Source organism: Passer domesticus, chromosome 3, assembly GCF_036417665.1.
Source record: "Passer domesticus isolate bPasDom1 chromosome 3, bPasDom1.hap1, whole genome shotgun sequence".
Taxonomy (NCBI): domain Eukaryota; kingdom Metazoa; phylum Chordata; class Aves; order Passeriformes; family Passeridae; genus Passer; species Passer domesticus.
The window spans coordinates 81,423,093-81,447,923 of NC_087476.1; positions in this window are offsets into that span (position 1 = coordinate 81,423,093).

Sequence of the window (24,831 nt, forward strand, 5' to 3'; positions counted from 1 at the left end):
GCCCCGAGTCCATGGACATGAACCATGGCCATTTCCCGAGAGAAACAAAAGTCACCAGGCCAGGTTCCTGATGTCAGTTTGCAGGAGGCACTTGGCACTGTCAAACCAGCCACAGTTACCTGTGGGGGCAGTTTTCATCTGGGAGGAATCCTCAACCGTGAGGAATTTCAGCAGGCAGCCGGCCACTGCAGGCAGCAGGGCAGTGGACACGAATGATGGCCTTTACCCGAGAGAAACAAAAGTCACCAGGCCAGGTTCCTGATGTCAGTTTGCAGGAGGCACTTGGCACTGTCAAACCAGCCACAGTTGCCTGTGGGAGCAATTTTCATCTGGGAGGCATCCTGATTCATGCGGAATTTCAGCAGGCAGCCGGCCACTCCGGGTCACCAGGCCCAGGACAAGAATGATGGCCTTTCCCCAGAGAAACAAAAGTCACCTGGCCAGGTTCCTGATGTCAGTTTGCAGGAGGCACTTGGCACTGTCAAACCAGCCACAGTTGTCTGTGGGTCCCCCTTGCATCTGGGAGGTATCCTCAACCGTGCGGAATTTCAGCAGGCAGCCAGCCACTCCGGGCCACCGTGCCCCGGACAAGAATGATGGCCTTTCATCAGAGAAACAAAAGTCACCAGGCCAAGTTCCTGATGTCATTTTGCAGGAGGCACTTGGCACTGTCAAACCAGACGCAGTTGCCTCTGGGGGCATTTTTCATCTGGGAGGCATCCTGATCCAAGCGGAATTTCAGCAGGCACCCGGCCACTCCGGGCCGCCAGGCCCTGGACATGAGCCATGTCCATTCCCTTGCGAAACAAAAGTCACCAGGCCAGGTTCCTGATGTCAGTTTGCAGGAGGCACTTGGCACTGTCAAACCAGCCACAGTTGCCTGTGGGGGCACCTTGCATCTGGGAGGTATCCTCAACTGTGTGGAATATCAGCAGGCAGCCGGCCACTCCTGGCCACCGTGCCCCGGACATGAATGATGGCCTTTCCCCAGAGAAAAAAAAGTCACCAGGCCAGGTTCCTGATGTCAGTTGGCAGGAGGCACTTGGCACTGTCAAACCAGCCACCGTTGCCTGTGGAGGCATTTTTCATGTGGGAGACATCCTCAACCGTGCGGAATTTCAGCAGGCAGCCGGCCACTCCGGGCCACCAGGCCCTGGACATGAACCATGGCCTTTCCCCAGAGAAACAAAAGTCACCAGGCCAGGTTCCTGATGTCAGTTTGCAGGAGGCACTTGGCACTGTCAAACCAGCCACAGTTACCTCTGGGGGCACCTTCCATCTGGGAGGTATCCTCAACCGTGAGGAATTTCAGCAGGCAGCCGGCCACTGCAGGCAGCGGGGCACTGGACAAGAATGATGGCCTTTCCCCAGAGAAACAAAAATCACCAGGCCAGGTTCCTGATGTCAGTTTGCAGGAGGCACTTGGCACTGTCAAACCAGCCACAGTTGCCTGTGGGGGCACCTTTCATCTGGGAGGCATCCTGATCCATTTGGAATTTCAGCAGGCAGCCTGCCACTCGAGCCACCGGGCCCTGGAGAGGAACGATGGCCTTTCCCCAGAGAAACAGAACTCAGCAGGCCAGGTCGCTGATGTCAGTTTGCAGGAGGCACTTGGCACTGTCAAACCAGCCACATTTGCCTTGGGTGGTACTTTCGGTCTGGGAGGCATCCTGATCCGTGCGGAATTTCAGCAGGCAGCTGGCCACTCCGGGCCACCGGGACCCAGAAAAAATGTTGGCCTTTTCCCAGAGAAACAAAAGTCACCAGGCCAGGTTCCTGGTGTCAGTTTGCAGGAGGCACTTGGCACTGTCAAACCAGCCACAGTTGCCTCTGGGGGTATTTTTCATGTGGGAGGCATCCTGATTCATGCGGAATTTCAGCAGGCAGCCGGCCACTCCGGGCCCCCAGGCCCGGGACAAGATTGATGGCCTTTCCCCAGAGAAACAAAAGTCACCAGGCCAGGTTCCTGATGTCAGTTTGCAGGAGGCACTTGGCACTGTCAAACCAGACGCAGTTGCCTGTGGGGTCCTTGCATCTGGGAGGTATCCTCATGCGTGCGGAATTTCAGCAGGCATCCAGCCACTCCAGTACACCGGGCACTGGACAAGAATGAAGGCCTTTCCCCAGAGAAACAAAAGTCACCAGGCCAGGTTCCTGATGTCAGTTTGCAGGAGGCACTTGGCACTGTCAAACCAGCCACAGTTGCCTGTAGGGGCAGTTTTCATCTGGGAGGCATCCTGATCCATGTGGAAATTCAGCAGGCAGCTGGCCACCCCTGGCCACAAGGCCCTGGACATGAACCATGGCCTTTTCCCAGAGAAACAAAAGTCACCAGGCCAGGTTCCTGATGTCATTTTCCAGGTGGCACTTGGAACTGTCAAACCAGACGCAGTTGCCTCTGGGTTCACCTTTCATCTGGGAGGCATCCTGATCCATGCGGAATTTCAGCATGCACCAGGCCACTCCGGGCCACCAGGCCCTGGACATGAGCCATGTCCATTCCCCTGAGAAACAAAAGTCACCAGGCCAGGTTCCTGATGTCAGTTTGCAGGAGGCACTTGGCACTGTCCAACTAGACGCAGTTGCCTGTGGGGGCTCCTTTCATCTGGGAGGTATCCTCATCCGTGCGGAATTTCAGCAGGCATCCGGCCACTCCAGAACACCGGGAACTGGACAAGAATGAATGCCTTTCCCCAGAGAAACAAAAGTCACCAGGCCAGGTTCCTGATGTCAGTTTGCAGGAGGCACTTGGCACTGTCAAACCAGCCACAGTTGCCTGTGGTGGCACCTTCCATCTCGGCGGCATCCTGATCCATGCAGAATTTCAGCAGGCAGCCGGCCACTCCGGGCCCCGAGTCCATGGACATGAACCATGGCCATTTCCCGAGAGAAACAAAAGTCACCAGGCCAGGTTCCTGATGTCAGTTTGCAGGAGGCACTTGGCACTGTCAAACCAGCCACAGTTACCTGTGGGGGCAGTTTTCATCTGGGAGGAATCCTCAACCGTGAGGAATTTCAGCAGGCAGCCGGCCACTGCAGGCAGCAGGGCAGTGGACACGAATGATGGCCTTTACCCGAGAGAAACAAAAGTCACCAGGCCAGGTTCCTGATGTCAGTTTGCAGGAGGCACTTGGCACTGTCAAACCAGCCACAGTTGCCTGTGGGAGCAATTTTCATCTGGGAGGCATCCTGATTCATGCGGAATTTCAGCAGGCAGCCGGCCACTCCGGGTCACCAGGCCCAGGACAAGAATGATGGCCTTTCCCCAGAGAAACAAAAGTCACCTGGCCAGGTTCCTGATGTCAGTTTGCAGGAGGCACTTGGCACTGTCAAACCAGCCACAGTTGTCTGTGGGTCCCCCTTGCATCTGGGAGGTATCCTCAACCGTGCGGAATTTCAGCAGGCAGCCAGCCACTCCGGGCCACCGTGCCCCGGACAAGAATGATGGCCTTTCATCAGAGAAACAAAAGTCACCAGGCCAAGTTCCTGATGTCATTTTGCAGGAGGCACTTGGCACTGTCAAACCAGACGCAGTTGCCTCTGGGGGCATTTTTCATCTGGGAGGCATCCTGATCCAAGCGGAATTTCAGCAGGCACCCGGCCACTCCGGGCCGCCAGGCCCTGGACATGAGCCATGTCCATTCCCTTGCGAAACAAAAGTCACCAGGCCAGGTTCCTGATGTCAGTTTGCAGGAGGCACTTGGCACTGTCAAACCAGCCACAGTTGCCTGTGGGGGCACCTTGCATCTGGGAGGTATCCTCAACTGTGTGGAATATCAGCAGGCAGCCGGCCACTCCTGGCCACCGTGCCCCGGACATGAATGATGGCCTTTCCCCAGAGAAAAAAAAGTCACCAGGCCAGGTTCCTGATGTCAGTTGGCAGGAGGCACTTGGCACTGTCAAACCAGCCACCGTTGCCTGTGGAGGCATTTTTCATGTGGGAGACATCCTCAACCGTGCGGAATTTCAGCAGGCAGCCGGCCACTCCGGGCCACCAGGCCCTGGACATGAACCATGGCCTTTCCCCAGAGAAACAAAAGTCACCAGGCCAGGTTCCTGATGTCAGTTTGCAGGAGGCACTTGGCACTGTCAAACCAGCCACAGTTACCTCTGGGGGCACCTTCCATCTGGGAGGTATCCTCAACCGTGAGGAATTTCAGCAGGCAGCCGGCCACTGCAGGCAGCGGGGCACTGGACAAGAATGATGGCCTTTCCCCAGAGAAACAAAAATCACCAGGCCAGGTTCCTGATGTCAGTTTGCAGGAGGCACTTGGCACTGTCAAACCAGCCACAGTTGCCTGTGGGGGCACCTTTCATCTGGGAGGCATCCTGATCCATTTGGAATTTCAGCAGGCAGCCTGCCACTCGAGCCACCGGGCCCTGGAGAGGAACGATGGCCTTTCCCCAGAGAAACAGAACTCAGCAGGCCAGGTCGCTGATGTCAGTTTGCAGGAGGCACTTGGCACTGTCAAACCAGCCACATTTGCCTTGGGTGGTACTTTCGGTCTGGGAGGCATCCTGATCCGTGCGGAATTTCAGCAGGCAGCTGGCCACTCCGGGCCACCGGGACCCAGAAAAAATGTTGGCCTTTTCCCAGAGAAACAAAAGTCACCAGGCCAGGTTCCTGGTGTCAGTTTGCAGGAGGCACTTGGCACTGTCAAACCAGCCACAGTTGCCTCTGGGGGTATTTTTCATGTGGGAGGCATCCTGATTCATGCGGAATTTCAGCAGGCAGCCGGCCACTCCGGGCCCCCAGGCCCGGGACAAGATTGATGGCCTTTCCCCAGAGAAACAAAAGTCACCAGGCCAGGTTCCTGATGTCAGTTTGCAGGAGGCACTTGGCACTGTCAAACCAGACGCAGTTGCCTGTGGGGTCCTTGCATCTGGGAGGTATCCTCATGCGTGCGGAATTTCAGCAGGCATCCAGCCACTCCAGTACACCGGGCACTGGACAAGAATGAAGGCCTTTCCCCAGAGAAACAAAAGTCACCAGGCCAGGTTCCTGATGTCAGTTTGCAGGAGGCACTTGGCACTGTCAAACCAGCCACAGTTGCCTGTAGGGGCAGTTTTCATCTGGGAGGCATCCTGATCCATGTGGAAATTCAGCAGGCAGCTGGCCACCCCTGGCCACAAGGCCCTGGACATGAACCATGGCCTTTTCCCAGAGAAACAAAAGTCACCAGGCCAGGTTGCTGATGTCAGTTTGCAGGAGGCACTTGGCACTGTCAAACCAGCCACAGTTGCCTCTGGGGGCATTTTTCATGTGGGAGACATCCTCAACTGTGTGGAATTTCAGCAGCCAGCCGGCCACTCCGTCCGCTCTGGGCCCCGGAAAAGAAGGATGGCCTTTCCCCAGAGAAACAAAAGTCACCAGGCCAGGTCGCTGATGTCTGTTTGCAGGAGGCACTTGGCACTGTCAAACCAGCCACATTTGCCTTGGGTGGTACTTTCGGTCTGGGAGGCATCCTGATCCGTGCGGAATTTCAGCAGGCAGCCGGCCACTCCGGGCCACCGTACCCCGGAAAAGAATCATGGCCTTTCCACGGAGAAACAAAAGTCACCAGGCCAGGTTCCTGATGTCAGTTTGCAGGAGGCACTTGGCACTGTCAAACCAGCCGCAGTTGCCTGTGGGGGCATTTTTCATCTGGGAGGCATCCTGATCCATGCGGAATTTCAGCAGGCAGCCCGCCACTCCGAGCCCCCAGGCCCTGGCCATGAACCATGGCCTTTCCCCAGAGAAACAAAAGTCACCAGGCCAGGTTCCTGATGTCAGTTTGCAGGACGCACTTGGCACTGTCAAACCAGCCACAGTTGCCTGTGGGGGCACCTTGCATCTGGGAGGTATCCTCAACCGTGCGGAATTTCAGCAGGCAGCCGGCCACCGCAGGCCACTCTGGGCCCCGGACAAGAATGATGTCCTTTCCACGGAGAAACAAAAGTCACCAGGCCAGGTTCCTGATGTCAGTTTGCAGGAGGCACTTGGCACTGTCAAACCAGCCACAGGTGCCTGTGGGGGCACCTTCCATCTCGGCGGCATCCTGATCCATGCAGAATTTCAGCAGGCAGCCGGCCACTCCGGGCCACCAGGCCATGGACATGAACCATGGCCTTTCCCCTGAGAAAAAAAAGTCACCAGGCCAGGTTCCTGATGTCAGTTTGCAGGAGGCACTTGGCACTGTCAAACCCGCCGCAGTTGCCTGTGGGGGCATTTTTCATGTGGGATGCATCCAGATCCATGCGGAATTTCAGCAGGCAGCCGGCCACTCCAGGCCACCAGGCCCTGGACATGAACCATGGCTTTTCCCCAGAGAAACAAAAGTCACCAGGCCAGGTTCCTGATGTGTGTTTGCAGGAGGCACTTGGCACTGTCAAACCTGCCACAGTTGCCTGTGGGGGCAATTTTCATCTGGGAGGCATCCTGATTCATGCGGAATTTCAGCAGGCATCCGGCGACTCCGGGCCACCAGGCCCTATACAAGAATGTTGGCCTTTCCCCAGAGAAACAAAAGTCACCAGGCCAGGTTCCTGATGTCAGTTTGCAGGAGGCACTTGGCACTGTCAAACCAGCCACAGTTGCCTGTGGTGGCACCTTCCATCTCGGCGGCATCCTGATCCATTTTGAATTTCAGCAGGCAGCCGGCCACTCCGGGCCACCAGGCCCTGGACATGAACCATGGCTTTTCCCCAGAGAAACAAAAGTCACCAGGCCAGGTTCCTGATGTCATTTTGCAGGTGGCACTTGGCACTGTCAAACCAGACGCAGTTGCCTCGGGGTTCATTTTTCATCTGGGAGGCATCCTGATCCATGCGGAATTTCAGCATGCACCAGGCCACTCCGGGCCACCAGGCCCTGGACATGAGCCATGTCCATTCCCCTGAGAAACAAAAGTCACCAGGCCAGGTTCCTGATGTCAGTTTGCAGGAGGCACTTGGCACTGTCCAACTAGACGCAGTTGCCTGTGGGGGCTCCTTTCATCTGGGAGGTATCCTCATCCGTGCGGAATTTCAGCAGGCATCCGGCCACTCCAGAACACCGGGAACTGGACAAGAATGAATGCCTTTCCCCAGAGAAACAAAAGTCACCAGGCCAGGTTCCTGATGTCAGTTTGCAGGAGGCACTTGGCACTGTCAAACCAGCCACAGTTGCCTGTGGTGGCACCTTCCATCTCGGCGGCATCCTGATCCATGCAGAATTTCAGCAGGCAGCCGGCCACTCCGGGCCCCCAGTCCATGGACATGAACCATGGCCATTTCCCGAGAGAAACAAAAGTCACCAGGCCAGGTTCCTGATGTCAGTTTGCAGGAGGCACTTGGCACTGTCAAACCAGCCACAGTTGCCTGTGGGAGCAATTTTCATCTGGGAGGCATCCTGATTCATGCGGAATTTCAGCAGGCAGCCGGCCACTCCGGGTCACCAGGCCCAGGACAAGAATGATGGCCTTTCCCCAGAGAAACAAAAGTCACCTGGCCAGGTTCCTGATGTCAGTTTGCAGGAGGCACTTGGCACTGTCAAACCAGCCACAGTTGTCTGTGGGTCCCCCTTGCATCTGGGAGGTATCCTCAACCGTGCGGAATTTCAGCAGGCAGCCAGCCACTCCGGGCCACCAGGCCCAGGACAAGAATGATGGCCTTTCCCCAGAGAAACAAAAGTCACCAGGCCAGGTTCCTGATGTCAGTTTGCAGGAGGCACTTGGCACTGTCAAACCAGCCACAGTTGTCTGTGGGTCCCCCTTGCATCTGGGAGGTATCCTCAACCGTGCGGAATTTCAGCAGGCAGCCAGCCACTCCGGGCCACCGTGCCCCGGACAAGAATGATGGCCTTTCATCAGAGAAACAAAAGTCACCAGGCCAAGTTCCTGATGTCATTTTGCAGGAGGCACTTGGCACTGTCAAACCAGACGCAGTTGTCTCTGGGGGCATTTTTCATCTGGGAGGCATCCTGATCCAAGCGGAATTTCAGCAGGCACCCGGCCACTCCGGGCCGCCAGGCCCTGGACATGAGCCATGTCCATTCCCTTGAGAAACAAAAGTCACCAGGCCAGGTTCCTGATGTCAGTTTGCAGGAGGCACTTGGCACTGTCAAACCAGCCACAGTTGCCTGTGGGGGCACCTTGCATCTGGGAGGTATCCTCAACTGTGTGGAATATCAGCAGGCAGCCGGCCACTCCTGGCTACCGTGCCCCGGACATGAATGATGGCCTTTCCCCAGAGAAAAAAAAGTCACCAGGCCAGGTTCCTGATGTCAGTTTGCAGGAGGCACTTGGCACTGTCAAACCAGCCACTGTTGCCTGTGGAGGCATTTTTCATGTGGGAGACATCCTCAACCGTGCGGAATTTCAGCAGGCAGCCGGCCACTCCGGGCCACCAGGCCCTGGACATGAACCATGGCCTTTCCCCAGAGAAACAAAAGTCACCAGGCCAGGTTCCTGATGTCAGTTTGCAGGAGGCACTTGGCACTGTCAAACCAGCCACAGTTACCTGTGGGGGCACCTTCCATCTGGGAGGTATCCTCAACCGTGAGGAATTTCAGCAGGCAGCCGGCCACTGCAGGCAGCGGGGCACCGGACAAGAATGATGGCCTTTCCCCAGAGAAACAAAAATCACCAGGCCAGGTTCCTGATGTCAGTTTGCAGGAGGCACTTGGCACTGTCAAACCAGCCACAGTTGCCTGTGGGGGCACCTTTCATCTGGGAGGCATCCTGATCCATGTGGAATTTCAGCAGGCAGCCTGCCACTCGAGCCACCGGGCCCTGGAGAGGAACGATGGCCTTTCCCCAGAGAAACAGAACTCAGCAGGCCAGGTCGCTGATGTCAGTTTGCAGGAGGCACTTGGCACTGTCAAACCAGCCACAGTTGCCTCTGGGGGCATTTTTCATGTGGGAGGCATCCTGATCCATGCGGAATTTCAGCAGGCAGCCGGCAACTCCGGGCCACCAGGCCCTGGATATGAACCATGGCCTTTCCCCAGAGAAACAAAAGTCACCAGGCCAGGTTCCTGATGTCAGTTTGCAGGAGGCACTTGGCACTGTCAAACCAGACGCAGTTGCCTGTGGGGTCCTTGCATCAGGGAGGTATCCTCATCCGTGCGGAATTTCAGCAGGCATCCGGCCACTCCAGTACACCGGGCACTGGACAAGAATGAAGGCCTTTCCCCAGAGAAACAAAAGTCACCAGGCCAGGTTCCTGATGTCAGTTTGCAGGAGGCACTTGGCACTGTCAAACCAGCCACAGTTGCCTGTAGGGGCAGTTTTCATCTGGGAGGCATCCTGATCCATGTGGAAATTCAGCAGGCAGCTGGCCACCCCTGGCCACAAGGCCCTGGACATGAACCATGGCCTTTTCCCAGAGAAACAAAAGTCACCAGGCCAGGTTGCTGATGTCAGTTTGCAGGAGGCACTTGGCACTGTCAAACCAGCCACAGTTGCCTCTGGGGGCATTTTTCATGTGGGAGACATCCTCAACTGTGTGGAATTTCAGCAGCCAGCCGGCCACTCCGTCCGCTCTGGGCCCCGGAAAAGAATGATGGCCTTTCCCCAGAGAAACAAAAGTCACCAGGCCAGGTTCCTGATGTCTGTTTGCAGGAGGCACTTGGCACTGTCAAACCAGCCACATTTGCCTTGGGTGGTACTTTCGGTCTGGGAGGCATCCTGATCCGTGCGGAATTTCAGCAGGCAGCCGGCCACTCCGGGCCACCGTACCCCGGAAAAGAATCATGGCCTTTCCACGGAGAAACAAAAGTCACCAGGCCAGGTTCCTGATGTCAGTTTGCAGGAGGCACTTGGCACTGTCAAACCAGCCGCAGTTGCCTGTGGGGGCATTTTTCATCTGGGAGGCATCCTGATCCATGCGGAATTTCAGCAGGCAGCCGGCCACTCCGAGCCCCCAGGCCCTGGACATGAACCATGGCCTTTCCCCAGAGAAACAAAAGTCACCAGGCCAGGTTCCTGATGTCAGTTTGCAGGAGGTACTTGGCAATGTCAAACCAGCCACAGTTGCCTGTGGGGGCACCTTGCATCTGGGAGGTATCCTCAACCGTGCGGAATTTCAGCAGGCAGCCGGCCACCGCAGGCCACTCTGGGCCCCGGACAAGTATGATGGCCTTTCCCCAGAGAAACAAAAGTCACCAGGCCAGGTTCCTGATGTCAGTTTGCAGGAGGCACTTGGCACTGTCAAACCAGCCACAGGTGCCTGTGGTGGCACCTTCCATCTCGGCGGCATCCTGATCCATGCAGAATTTCAGCAGGCAGCCGGCCACTCCGGGCCACCAGGCCATGGACATGAACCATGGCCTTTCCCGAGAGAAACAAAAGTCACCAGGCCAGGTTCCTGATGTCAGTTGGCAGGAGGCACTTGGCACTGTCAAACCAGCCACAGTTACCTGTGGGGGCACATTCCATCTGGGAGGTATCCTGATCCGTTTGGAATTTCAGCAGGCAGCATGTCACTCGAGCCACCGGGCCCTTTACATGAACCATGGCCTTTCCCCAGAGAAACAGAATTCAGCAGGCCAGGTCGCTGATGTCTGTTTGCAGGAGTCACTTGGCACTGTCAAACCAGCCACAGTTGCCTTGGGTGGTTCTTTCGGTCTGGGAGGCATCCTGATCCTTTTGGAATTTCAGCAGGCAGCCGGCCACTCCGGGCCACCATACCCCGGAAAAGAATCATGGCCTTTCCCCAGAGAAACAAAAGTCACCAGGCCAGGTTCCTGATGTCAGTTTGCAGGAGGCACTTGGCACTGTCAAACCAGCCACAGTTGCCTCTGGTGGTACTTTCGCTCTGGGAGGCATCCTGATCCTTTTGGAATTTCAGCAGGCAGCCGGCCACTCCGGGCCACCAAGCCCTGGACATGAACCATGGCCTTTCCCCTGAGAAAAAAAAGTCACCAGGCCAGGTTCCTGATGTCAGTTTGCAGGAGGCACTTGGCACTGTCAAACCCGCCGCAGTTGCCTGTGGGGGCATTTTTCATGTGGGATGCATCCTGATCCATGCGGAATTTCAGCAGGCAGCCGGCCACTCCAGGCCACCAGGCCCTGGACATGAACCATGGCTTTTCCCCAGAGAAACAAAAGTCACCAGGCCAGGTTCCTGATGTGTGTTTGCAGGAGGCACTTGGCACTGTCAAACCTGCCACAGTTGCCTGTGGGGGCAATTTTCATCTGGGAGGCATCCTGATTCATGCGGAATTTCAGCAGGCATCCGGCGACTCCGGGCCACCAGGCCCTATACAAGAATGTTGGCCTTTCCCCAGAGAAACAAAAGTCACCAGGCCAGGTTCCTGATGTCAGTTTGCAGGAGGCACTTGGCACTGTCAAACCAGCCACAGTTGTCTGTGGGTCCCCCTTGCATCTGGGAGGTATCCTCAACCGTGCGGAATTTCAGCAGGCAGCCAGCCACTCCGGGCCACCGTGCCCCGGACAAGAATGATGGCCTTTCATCAGAGAAACAAAAGTCACCAGGCCAAGTTCCTGATGTCATTTTGCAGGAGGCACTTGGCACTGTCAAACCAGACGCAGTTGCCTCTGGGGGCATTTTTCATCTGGGAGGCATCCTGATCCAAGCGGAATTTCAGCAGGCACCCGGCCACTCCGGGCCGCCAGGCCCTGGACATGAGCCATGTCCATTCCCTTGAGAAACAAAAGTCACCAGGCCAGGTTCCTGATGTCAGTTTGCAGGAGGCACTTGGCACTGTCAAACCAGCCACAGTTGCCTGTGGGGGCACCTTGCATCTGGGAGGTATCCTCAACTGTGTGGAATATCAGCAGGCAGCCGGCCACTCCTGGCCACCGTGCCCCGGACATGAATGATGGCCTTTCCCCAGAGAAAAAAAAGTCACCAGGCCAGGTTCCTGATGTCAGTTTGCAGGAGGCACTTGGCACTGTCAAACCAGACACCGTTGCCTGTGGAGGCATTTTTCATGTGGGAGACATCCTCAACCGTGCGGAATTTCAGCAGGCAGCCGGCCACTCCGGGCCACCAGGCCCTGGACATGAACCATGGCCTTTCCCCAGAGAAACAAAAGTCACCAGGCCAGGTTCCTGATGTCAGTTTGCAGGAGGCACTTGGCACTGTCAAACCAGCCACAGTTACCTGTGGGGGCACCTTCCATCTGGGAGGTATCCTCAACCGTGAGGAATTTCAGCAGGCAGCCGGCCACTGCAGGCAGCGGGGCACTGGACAAGAATGATGGCCTTTCCCCAGAGAAACAAAAATCACCAGGCCAGGTTCCTGATGTCAGTTTGCAGGAGGCACTTGGCACTGTCAAACCAGCCACAGTTGCCTGTGGGGGCACCTTTCATCTGGGAGGCATCCTGATCCATGTGGAATTTCAGCAGGCAGCCTGCCACTCGAGCCACCGGGCCCTGGAGAGGAACGATGGCCTTTCCCCAGAGAAACAGAACTCAGCAGGCCAGGTCGCTGATGTCAGTTTGCAGGAGGCACTTGGCACTGTCAAACCAGCCACATTTGCCTTGGGTGGTACTTTCGGTCTGGGAGGCATCCTGATCCGTGCGGAATTTCAGCAGGCAGCCGGCCACTCCGGGCCACCGGGACCCAGAAAAAATGTTGGCCTTTTCCCAGAGAAACAAAAGTCACCAGGCCAGGTTCCTGGTGTCAGTTTGCAGGAGGCACTTGGCACTGTCAAACCAGCCACAGTTGCCTGTGGGGGCATTTTTCATGTGGGAGGCATCCTGATCCATGCGGAATTTCAGCAGGCAGCCGGCAACTCCGGGCCACCAGGCCCTGGATATGAACCATGGCCTTTCCCCTGAGAAACAAAAGTCACCAGGCCAGGTTCCTGATGTCAGTTTGCAGGAGGCACTTGGCACTGTCAAACCAGACGCAGTTGCCTGTGGGGTCCTTGCATCTGGGAGGTATCCTCATGCGTGCGGAATTTCAGCAGGCATCCGGCCACTCCAGTACACCGGGCACTGGACAAGAATGAAGGCCTTTCCCCAGAGAAACAAAAGTCACCAGGCCAGGTTCCTGATGTCAGTTTGCAGGAGGCACTTGGCACTGTCAAACCAGCCACAGTTGCCTGTAGGGGCAGTTTTCATCTGGGAGGCATCCTGATCCATGTGGAAATTCAGCAGGCAGCTGGCCACCCCTGGCCACCAGGCCCTGGACATGAACCATGGCCTTTTCCCAGAGAAACAAAAGTCACCAGGCCAGGTTCCTGATGTCTGTTTGCAGGAGGCACTTGGCACTGTCAAACCAGCCACATTTGCCTTGGGTGGTACTTTCGGTCTGGGAGGCATCCTGATCCGTGCGGAATTTCAGCAGGCAGCCGGCCACTCCGGGCCACCGTACCCCGGAAAAGAATCATGGCCTTTCCACGGAGAAACAAAAGTCACCAGGCCAGGTTCCTGATGTCAGTTTGCAAGAGGCACTTGGCACTGTCAAACCAGCCGCAGTTGCCTCTGGGGGCATTTTTCATCTGGGAGGCATCCTGATCCATGCGGAATTTCAGCAGGCAGCCGGCCACTCCGAGCCCCCAGGCCCTGGACATGAACCATGGCCTTTCCCCAGAGAAACAAAAGTCACCAGGCCAGGTTCCTGATGTCAGTTTGCAGGAGGCACTTGGCACTGTCAAACCAGCCACAGTTGCCTGTGGGAGCAATTTTCATCTGGGAGGCATCCTGATTCATGCGGAATTTCAGCAGGCAGCCGGCCACTCCTGGCCACCATGCCCCGGACAAGAATGATGGCCTTTCCCCAGAGAAACAAAAGTCACCAGGCCAGGTTCCTGATGTCAGTTTGCTGGAGGCACTTGGCACTGTCAAACCAGCCACAGTTGCCTCTGGGGTACCTTGCATCTGGGAGGTATCCTCAACCGTGAGGAATTTCAGCAGGCAGCCGGCCACTCCGGGCCTCCGGGACCCGGACATAATGATGGCCTTTCCCCAGAGAAACAAAAGTCACCAGGCCAGGTTCCTGATGTCGGTTTGCAGGAGGCACTTGGCACTGTCAAACCAGCCACAGTTGCCTCTGGGGCCACTTTCCATCTGGGAGGCATCCTGATCCGTTTGGAATTTCAGCAGGCAGCCTGTCACTCGAGCCACCGGGCCCTGGACATGAACCATGGCCTTTCCCCAGAGAAACAGAATTCAGCAGGCCAGGTCGCTGATGTCTGTTTGCAGGAGTCACTTGGCACTGTCAAACCAGCCACAGTTGCCTTGGGTGGTACTTTCGGTCTGGGAGGCATCCTGATCCTTTTGGAATTTCAGCAGGCAGCCGGCCACTCCGGGCCACCATACCCCGGAAAAGAATGTTGGCCTTTCCCCAGAGAAACAAAAGTCACCAGGCCAGGTTCCTGATGTCAGTTTGCAGGAGGCACTTGGCACTGTCAAACCAGCCACAGTTGCCTCTGGTGGTACCTTCGCTCTGGGAGGCATCCTGATCCATTTTGAATTTCAGCAGGCAGCCGGCCACTCCGGGCCACCAGGCCCTGGACATGAACCATGGCTTTTCCCCTGAGAAAAAAAAGTCACCAGGCCAGGTTCCTGATGTCAGTTTGCAGGAGGCACTTGGCACTGTCAAACCCGCCGCAGTTGCCTGTGGGGGCATTTTTCATGAGGGAGGCATCCTGATCCATGCAGAATTTCAGCAGGCAGCCGGCCACTCCGGGCCACCAGGCCCTGGACATGAACCATGGCTTTTCCCCAGAGAAACAAAAGTCACCAGGCCAGGTTCCTGATGTCAGTTTGCAGGAGGCACTTGGCACTGTCAAACCCGCCGCAGGTGCCTGTGGGGGCATTTTTCATGTGGGAGGCATCCTGATCCATGCGGAATTTCAGCAGGCAGCCGGCCACTCCAGGCCACCAGGCCCTGGACATGAACCATGGCTTTTCCCCAGAGAAACAAAAGTCACCAGGCCAGGTTCCTGATGTGTGTTTGCAGGAGGCACTTGGCACTGTCAAACCAGCCACAGTTGCCTCTGGTGGTACTTTCACTCTGGGAGGCATCCTGATCCATTTGGAATTTCAGCAGGCAGCCGGCCACTCCGGGCCACCAAGCCCTGGACATGAACCATGGCCTTTCCCCAGAGAAACAAAAGTCACCAGGCCAGGTTCCTGATGTCAGTTTGCAGGAGGCACTTGGCACTGTCAAACCAGCCACAGTTGCCTCTGGGGCCACTTTCCATCTGGGAGGCATCCTGATCCGTTTGGAACTTCAGCAGGCAGCCTGTCACTCGAGCCACCGGGCCCTGGACATGAACCATGGCCTTTCCCCAGAGAAACAGAATTCAGCAGGCCAGGTTCCTGATGTCAGTTGGCAGGAGGCACTTGGCACTGTCAAACCAGCCACAGTTACCTGTGGGGGCACCTTCCATCTGGGAGGTATCCTCAACCGTGAGGAATTTCAGCAGGCAGCCGGCCACTCCAGGCCACGGGGCACTGGACATGAACCATGGCCTTTCCCCAGAGAAACAAAAGTCACCAGGCCAGGTTCCTGATGTCAGTTTGCAGGAGGCACTTGGCACTGTCAAACCAGCCACAGTTACCTGTGGTGGTACTTTCGGTCGGGTAGGCATCCTGATCTGTGCGGAATTTCAGCAGGCAGCCGGCCACTCCGGGCCACCGTACCCCGGAAAACAATCATGGCCTTTCCCCAGAGAAACAAAAGTCACCAGGCCAGGTTCCTGATGTCAGTTTGCTGGAGGCACTTGGCACTGTCAAACCAGCCACAGTTGCCTCTGGGGTACCTTGCATCTGGGAGGCATCCTGATCCGTGCGGAATTTCAGCAGGCAGCCGGCCACTCAGGGCCACCAGGCCCTGGACATGAATCATGGCTTTTCCCCAGAGAAACAAAAGTCACCAGGCCAGGTTCCTGATGTCATTTTGCAGGAGGCACTTGGCACTGTCAAACCAGCCACAGTTGCCTCTGGGGCCACATTCCATCTGGGAGGCATCCTGATCCGTTTGGAATTTCAGCAGGCAGCCTGTCACTCGAGCCACCGGGCCCTGGACATGAACCATGGCCTTTCCCCAGAGAAACAGAATTCAGCAGGCCAGGTCGCTGATGTCTGTTTGCAGGAGGCACTTGGCACTGTCAAACCAGCCACAGTTGCTTTGGGTGGTACTTTCGGTCAGGGAGGCATCCTGATCCTTTTGGAATTTCAGCAGGCAGACGGCCACTCCGGGCCACCGTACCCCGGAAAAGAATGATGGCCTTTCCCCAGAGAAACAAAAGTCACCAGGCCAGGTTCCTGATGTCAGTTTGCAGGAGGCACTTGGCACTGTCAAACCCGCCGCAGTTGCCTGTGGGGGCATTTTTCATGAGGGAGGCATCCTGATCCATGCAGAATTTCAGCAGGCAGCCGGCCACTCCGGGCCACCAGGCCCTGGACATGAACCATGGCTTTTCCCCAGAGAAACAAAAGTCACCAGGCCAGGTTCCTGATGTCAGTTTGCAGGAGGCACTTGGCACTGTCAAACCCGCCGCAGTTGCCTGTGGGGGCATTTTTCATGTGGGAGGCATCCTGATCCATGCGGAATTTCAGCAGGCAGCCGGCCACTCCAGGCCACCAGGCCCTGGACATGAACCATGGCTTTTCCCCAGAGAAACAAAAGTCACCAGGCCAGGTTCCTGATGTGTGTTTGCAGGAGGCACTTGGCACTGTCAAACCAGCCACAGTTGCCTCTGGTGGTACTTTCACTCTGGGAGGCATCCTGATCCATTTGGAATTTCAGCAGGCAGCCGGCCACTCCGGGCCACCAAGCCCTGGACATGAACCATGGCCTTTCCCCAGAGAAACAAAAGTCACCAGGCCAGGTTCCTGATGTCAGTTTGCAGGAGGCACTTGGCACTGTCAAACCAGCCACAGTTGCCTCTGGGGCCACTTTCCATCTGGGAGGCATCCTGATCCGTTTGGAACTTCAGCAGGCAGCCTGTCACTCGAGCCACCGGGCCCTGGACATGAACCATGGCCTTTCCCCAGAGAAACAGAATTCAGCAGGCCAGGTTCCTGATGTCAGTTGGCAGGAGGCACTTGGCACTGTCAAACCAGCCACAGTTACCTGTGGGGGCACCTTCCATCTGGGAGGTATCCTCAACCGTGAGGAATTTCAGCAGGCAGCCGGCCACTCCAGGCCACGGGGCACTGGACATGAACCATGGCCTTTCCCCAGAGAAACAAAAGTCACCAGGCCAGGTTCCTGATGTCAGTTTGCAGGAGGCACTTGGCACTGTCAAACCAGCCACAGTTACCTGTGGTGGTACTTTCGGTCGGGTAGGCATCCTGATCTGTGCGGAATTTCAGCAGGCAGCCGGCCACTCCGGGCCACCGTACCCCGGAAAAGAATGATGGCCTTTCCCCAGAGAAACAAAAGTCACCAGGCCAGGTTCCTGATGTCAGTTTGCTGGAGGCACTTGGCACTGTCAAACCAGCCACAGTTGCCTCTGGGGTACCTTGCATCTGGGAGGCATCCTGATCCGTTTGGAATTTCAGCAGGCAGCCTGTCACTCGAGCCACCGGGCCCTGGACATGAACCATGGCCTTTCCCCAGAGAAACAGAATTCAGCAGGCCAGGTCGCTGATGTCTGTTTGCAGGAGGCACTTGGCACTGTCAAACCAGCCACAGTTGCTTTGGGTGGTACTTTCGGTCAGGGAGGCATCCTGATCCTTTTGGAATTTCAGCAGGCAGCCGGCCACTCCGGGCCACCGTACCCCGGAAAAGAATGATGGCCTTTCCCCAGAGAAACAAAAGTCACCAGGCCAGGTTCCTGATGTCAGTTTGCAGGAGGCACTTGGCACTGTCAAACCCGCCGCAGTTGCCTGTGGGGGCATTTTTCATGAGGGAGGCATCCTGATCCATGCAGAATTTCAGCAGGCAGCCGGCCACTCCGGGCCACCAGGCCCTGGACATGAACCATGGCTTTTCCCCAGAGAAACAAAAGTCACCAGGCCAGGTTCCTGATGTCAGTTTGCAGGAGGCACTTGGCACTGTCAAACCCGCCGCAGTTGCCTGTGGGGGCATTTTTCATGTGGGAGGCATCCTGATCCATGCGGAATTTCAGCAGGCAGCCGGCCACTCCAGGCCACCAGGCCCTGGACATGAACCATGGCTTTTCCCCAGAGAAACAAAAGTCACCAGGCCAGGTTCCTGATGTGTGTTTGCAGGAGGCACTTGGCACTGTCAAACCAGCCACAGTTGCCTCTGGTGGTACTTTCACTCTGGGAGGCATCCTGATCCATTTGGAATTTCAGCAGGCAGCCGGCCACTCCGGGCCACCAAGCCCTGGACATGAACCATGGCCTTTCCCCAGAGAAACAAAAGTCACCAGGCCAGGTTCCTGATGTCAGTTTGCAGGAGGCACTTGGCACTGTCAAACCAGCCACAGTTGCCTCTGGGGCCACTTTCCATCTGGGAGGCATCCTGATCCGTTTGGAATTTCAGCAGGCAGCCTGTCACTCGAGCCACCGGGCCCTGGACATGAACCATGGCCTTTCCCCAGAGAAACAGAATTCAGCAGGCCAGGTTCCTGATGTCAGTTGGCAGGAGGCACTTGGCACTGTCAAACCAGCCACAGTTACCTGTGGGGGCACCTTCCATCTGGGAGGTATCCTCAACCGTGAGGAATTTCAGCAGGCAGCCGGCCACTCCAGGCCACGGGGCACTGGACATGAACCATGGCCTTTCCCCAGAGAAACAAAAGTCACCAGGCCAGGTTCCTGATGTCAGTTTGCAGGAGGCACTTGGCACTGTCAAACCAGCCACAGTTACCTGTGGTGGTACATTCTGTCGGGTAGGCATCCTGATCCGTGCGGAATTTCAGCAGGCAGCCGGCCACTCCGGGCCACCGTACCCCGGAAAAGAATGATGGCCTTTCCCCAGAGAAACAAAAGTCACCAGGCCAGGTTCCTGATGTCAGTTTGCTGGAGGCACTTGGCACTGTCAAACCAGCCACAGTTGCCTCTGGGGTACCTTGCATCTGGGAGGTATCCTCAACCGTGAGGAATTTCAGCAGGCAGCCGGCCACTCCGGGCCACCAGGCCCTGGACATGAATCATGGCTTTTCCCCAGAGAAACAAAAGTCACCAGGCCAGGTTCCTGATGTCAGTTTGCAGGAGGCACTTGGCACTGTCAAACCAGCCACAGTTGCCTCTGGGGCCACATTCCATCTGGGAGGCATCCTGATCCGTTTGGAATTTCAGCAGGCAGCCTGTCACTCGAGCCACCGGGCCCTGGACATGAACCATGGCCTTTCCCCAGAGAAACAGAATTCAGCAGGCCAGGTCGCTGATGTCAGTTTGCAGGAGGCACTTGGCACTGTCAAACCAGCCACAGTTGCTTTGGGTGGTACTTTCGGTCAGGGAGGCATCCTGATCCTTTTGGAATTTCAGCAGGCAGCCGGCCACTCCGGGCCACCGTACCCCGGAAAAGAATCATGGCCTTTCCCCAGAGAAACAAAAGTCACCAGGCCAGGTTCCTGATGTCAGTTTGCAGGAGGCACTTGGCACTGTCAAACCAGCCACAGTTGCCTCTGGTGGTACTTTCGCTCTGGGAGGCATCCTGATCCATTTGGAATTTCAGCAGGCAGCCGGCCACTCCGGGCCACCAGGCCCTGGACATGAACCATGGCTTTTCCCCAGAGAAACAAAAGTCACCAGGCCAGGTTCCTGATGTCATTTTGCAGGTGGCACTTGGCACTGTCAAACCAGACGCAGTTGCCTCTGGGTTCATTTTTCATCTGGGAGGCATCCTGATCCATGCGGAATTTCAGCATGCACCAGGCCACTCCGGGCCACCAGGCCCTGGACATGAGCCATGTCCATTCCCCTGAGAAACAAAAGTCACCAGGCCAGGTTCCTGATGTCAGTTTGCAGGAGGCACTTGGCACTGTCCAACTAGACGTAGTTGCCTGTGGGGGCTCCTTTCATCTGGGAGGTATCCTCATCCGTGCGGAATTTCAGCAGGCATCCGGCCACTCCAGAACACCGGGAACTGGACAAGAATGAATGCCTTTCCCCAGAGAAACAAAAGTCACCAGGCCAGGTTCCTGATGTCAGTTTGCAGGAGGCACTTGGCACTGTCAAACCAGCCACAGTTGCCTGTGGTGGCACCTTCCATCTCGGCGGCATCCTGATCCATGCAGAATTTCAGCAGGCAGCCGGCCACTCCGGGCCCCGAGTCCATGGACATGAACCATGGCCATTTCCCGAGAGAAACAAAAGTCACCAGGCCAGGTTCCTGATGTCAGTTTGCAGGAGGCACTTGGCACTGTCAAACCAGCCACAGTTACCTGTGGGGGCAGTTTTCATCTGGGAGGAATCCTCAACCGTGAGGAATTTCAGCAGGCAGCCGGCCACTGCAGGCAGCAGGGCACTGGACACGAATGATGGCCTTTACCCGAGAGAAACAAAAGTCACCAGGCCAGGTTCCTGATGTCAGTTTGCAGGAGGCACTTGGCACTGTCAAACCAGCCACAGTTGCCTGTGGGAGCAATTTTCATCTGGGAGGCATCCTGATTCATGCGGAATTTCAGCAGGCAGTCGGCCACTCCGGGCCACCAGGCCCAGGACAAGAATGATGGCCTTTCCCCAGAGAAACAAAAGTCACCTGGCCAGGTTCCTGATGTCAGTTTGCAGGAGGCACTTGGCACTGTCAAACCAGCCACAGTTGTCTGTGGGTCCCCCTTGCATCTGGGAGGTATCCTCAACCGTGCGGAATTTCAGCAGGCAGCCAGCCACTCCGGGCCACCGTGCCCCGGACAAGAATGATGGCCTTTCATCAGAGAAACAAAAGTCACCAGGCCAAGTTCCTGATGTCATTTTGCAGGAGGCACTTGGCACTGTCAAACCAGACGCAGTTGCCTCTGGGGGCATTTTTCATCTGGGAGGCATCCTGATCCAAGCGGAATTTCTGCAGGCACCCGGCCACTCCGGGCCGCCAGGCCCTGGACATGAGCCATGTCCATTCCCCTGAGAAACAAAAGTCACCAGGCCAGGTTCCTGATGTCAGTTTGCAGGAGGCACTTGGCACTGTCAAACCAGCCACAGTTGCCTGTGGGGGCACCTTGCATCTGGGAGGTATCCTCAACTGTGTGGAATATCAGCAGGCAGCCGGCCACTCCGGGCCACCAGGCCCTGGACATGAACCATGGCCTTTCCCCAGAGAAACAAAAGTCACCAGGCCAGGTTCCTGATGTCAGTTTGCAGGAGGCACTTGGCACTGTCAAACCAGCCACAGTTACCTGTGGGGGCACCTTCCATCTGGGAGGTATCCTCAACCGTGAGGAATTTCAGCAGGCAGCCGGCCACCGCAGGCCACTCTGGGCCCCGGACAAGTATGATGGCCTTTCCCCAGAGAAACAAAAGTCACCAGGCCAGGTTCCTGATGTCAGTTTGCAGGAGGCACTTGGCACTGTCAAACCAGCCACAGGTGCCTGTGGTGGCACCTTCCATCTCGGCGGCATCCTGATCCATGCAGAATTTCAGCAGGCAGCCGGCCACTCCGGGCCACCAGGCCATGGACATGAACCATGGCCTTTCCCGAGAGAAACAAAAGTCACCAGGCCAGGTTCCTGATGTCAGTTGGCAGGAGGCACTTGGCACTGTCAAACCAGCCACAGTTACCTGTGGGGGCACATTCCATCTGGGAGGTATCCTGATCCGTTTGGAATTTCAGCAGGCAGCCTGTCACTCGAGCCACCGGGCCCTGGACATGAACCATGGCCTTTCCCCAGAGAAACAGAATTCAGCAGGCCAGGTCGCTGATGTCTGTTTGCAGGAGGCACTTGGCAGTGTCAAACCAGCCACAGTTGCCTTGGGTGGTTCTTTCGGTCTGGGAGGCATCCTGATCCTTTTGGAATTTCAGCAGGCAGCCGGCCACTCCGGGCCACCATACCCCGGAAAAGAATCATGGCCTTTCCCCAGAGAAACAAAAGTCACCAGGCCAGGTTCCTGATGTCAGTTTGCAGGAGGCACTTGGCACTGTCAAACCAGCCACAGTTGCCTCTGGTGGTACTTTCGCTCTGGGAGGCATCCTGATCCATTTGGAATTTCAGCAGGCAGCCGGCCACTCCGGGCCACCAAGCCCTGGACATGAACCATGGCCTTTCCCCTGAGAAAAAAAAGTCACCAGGCCAGGTTCCTGATGTCAGTTTGCAGGAGGCACTTGGCACTGTCAAACCCGCCGCAGTTGCCTGTGGGGGCATTTTTCATGTGGGAGGCATCCTGATCCATGCGGAATTTCAGCAGGCAGCCGGCCACTCCGGGCCACCAGGCCCTGGACATGAACCATGGCTTTTCCCCAGAGAAACAAAAGTCACCAGGCCAGGTTCCTGATGTCAGTTTGCAGGAGGCACTTGGCACTGTCAAACCTGCCACAGTTGCCTGTGGGGGCAATTTTCATCTGGGAGGCATCCTGATTCATGCGGAATTTCAGCAGGCATCCGGCGACTCCGGGCCACCAGGCCCTATACAAGAATGTTGGCCTTTCCCCAGAGAAACAAAAGTCACCAGGCCAGGTTCCTGATGTCAGTTTGCAGGAGGCACTTGGCACTGTCAAACCAGACACAGTTGCCTGTGGTGGCACCTTCCATCTCGGCGGCATCCTGATCCATGCAGAATTTCAGCATGCACCAGGCCACTCCGGGCCACCAGGCCCTGGACATGAGCCATGTCCATTCCCCTGAGAAACAAAAGTCACCAGGCCAGGTTCCTGATGTCAGTTTGCAGGAGGCACTTGGCACTGTCAAACCAGCCACAGTTACCTGTGGGGGCACCTTTCATCTGGGAGGTATCCTCAACCGTGAGGAATTTCAGCAGGCAGCCGGCCACTGCAGGCAGCAGGGCACTGGACACGAATGATGGCCTTTACCCAGAGAAACAAAAGTCACCAGGCCAGGTTCCTGATGTCAGTTTGCAGGAGGCACTTGGCACTGTCAAACCAGCCACAGGTGCCTGTGGTGGCACCTTCCATCTCGGCGGCATCCTGATCCATGCAGAATTTCAGCAGGCAGCCGGCCACTCCGGGCCACCAGGCCATGGACATGAACCATGGCCTTTCCCGAGAGAAACAAAAGTCACCAGGCCAGGTTCCTGATGTCAGTTGGCAGGAGGCACTTGGCACTGTCAAACCAGCCACAGTTACCTGTGGGGGCACATTCCATCTGGGAGGTATCCTGATCCGTTTGGAATTTCAGCAGGCAGCCTGTCACTCGAGCCACCGGGCCCTGGACATGAACCATGGCCTTTCCCCAGAGAAACAGAATTCAGCAGGCCAGGTCGCTGATGTCTGTTTGCAGGAGGCACTTGGCACTGTCAAACCAGCCACAGTTGCCTTGGGTGGTTCTTTCGGTCTGGGAGGCATCCTGATCCTTTTGGAATTTCAGCAGGCAGCCGGCCACTCCGGGCCACCATACCCCGGAAAAGAATCATGGCCTTTCCCCAGAGAAACAAAAGTCACCAGGCCAGGTTCCTGATGTCAGTTTGCAGGAGGCACTTGGCACTGTCAAACCAGCCACAGTTGCCTCTGGTGGTACTTTCGCTCTGGGAGGCATCCTGATCCATTTGGAATTTCAGCAGGCAGCCGGCCACTCCGGGCCACCAAGCCCTGGACATGAACCATGGCCTTTCCCCTGAGAAAAAAAAGTCACCGGGCCAGGTTCCTGATGTCAGTTTGCAGGAGGCACTTGGCACTGTCAAACCCGCCGCAGTTGCCTGTGGGGGCATTTTTCATGTGGGAGGCATCCTGATCCATGCGGAATTTCAGCAGGCAGCCGGCCACTCCGGGCCACCAGGCCCTGGACATGAACCATGGCTTTTCCCCAGAGAAACAAAAGTCACCAGGCCAGGTTCCTGATGTGTGTTTGCAGGAGGCACTTGGCACTGTCAAACCTGCCACAGTTGCCTGTGAGGGCAATTTTCATCTGGGAGGCATCCTGATTCATGCGGAATTTCAGCAGGCATCCGGCGACGCCGGGCCACCAGGCCCTAGACAAGAATGTTGGCCTTTACCCAGAGAAACAAAAGTCACCAGGCCAGGTTCCTGATGTCAGTTTGCAGGAGGCACTTGGCACTGTCAAACCAGCCACAGTTACCTGTGGGGGCACCTTTCATCTGGGAGGTATCCTCAACCGTGAGGAATTTCAGCAGGCAGCCGGCCACTGCAGGCAGCAGGGCACTGGACACGAATGATGGCCTTTACCCAGAGAAAAAAAGGTCACCAGGCCAGGTTCCTGATGTCAGTTTGCAGGAGGCACTTGGCACTGTCAAACCAGCCACAGTTGCCTGTGGGAGCAATTTTCATCTGGGAGGCATCCTGATTCATGCGGAATTTCAGCAGGCAGCCGGCCACTCCGGGCCACCAGGCCCGGGACAAGATTGATGGCCTTTCCCCAGAGAAACAAAAGTCACCAGGCCAGGTTCCTGATGTCAGTTTGCAGGAGGCACTTGGCACTGTCAAACCAGCCACAGTTGTCTGTGGGTCCCCCTTGCATCTGGGAGGTATCCTCAACCGTGCGGAATTTCAGCAGGCAGCCAGCCACTCCGGGCCACCGTGCCCCGGACAAGAATGATGGCCTTTCCCCAGAGAAAAAAAAGTCACCAGGCCAAGTTCCTGATGTCATTTTGCAGGAGGCACTTGGCACTGTCAAACCAGACGCAGTTGCCTCTGGGGTCATTTTTCACCGGGGAGGCATCCTGATCCATGCGGAATTTCAGCAGGCACCAGGCCACTCCGGGCCGCCAGGCCCTGGACATGAGCCATGTCCATTCCCCTGAGAAACAAAAGTCACCAGGCCAGGTTCCTGATGTCAGTTTGCAGGAGGCACTTGGCACTGTCAAACCAGCCACAGTTGCCTGTGGGGGCACCTTGCATCTGGGAGGT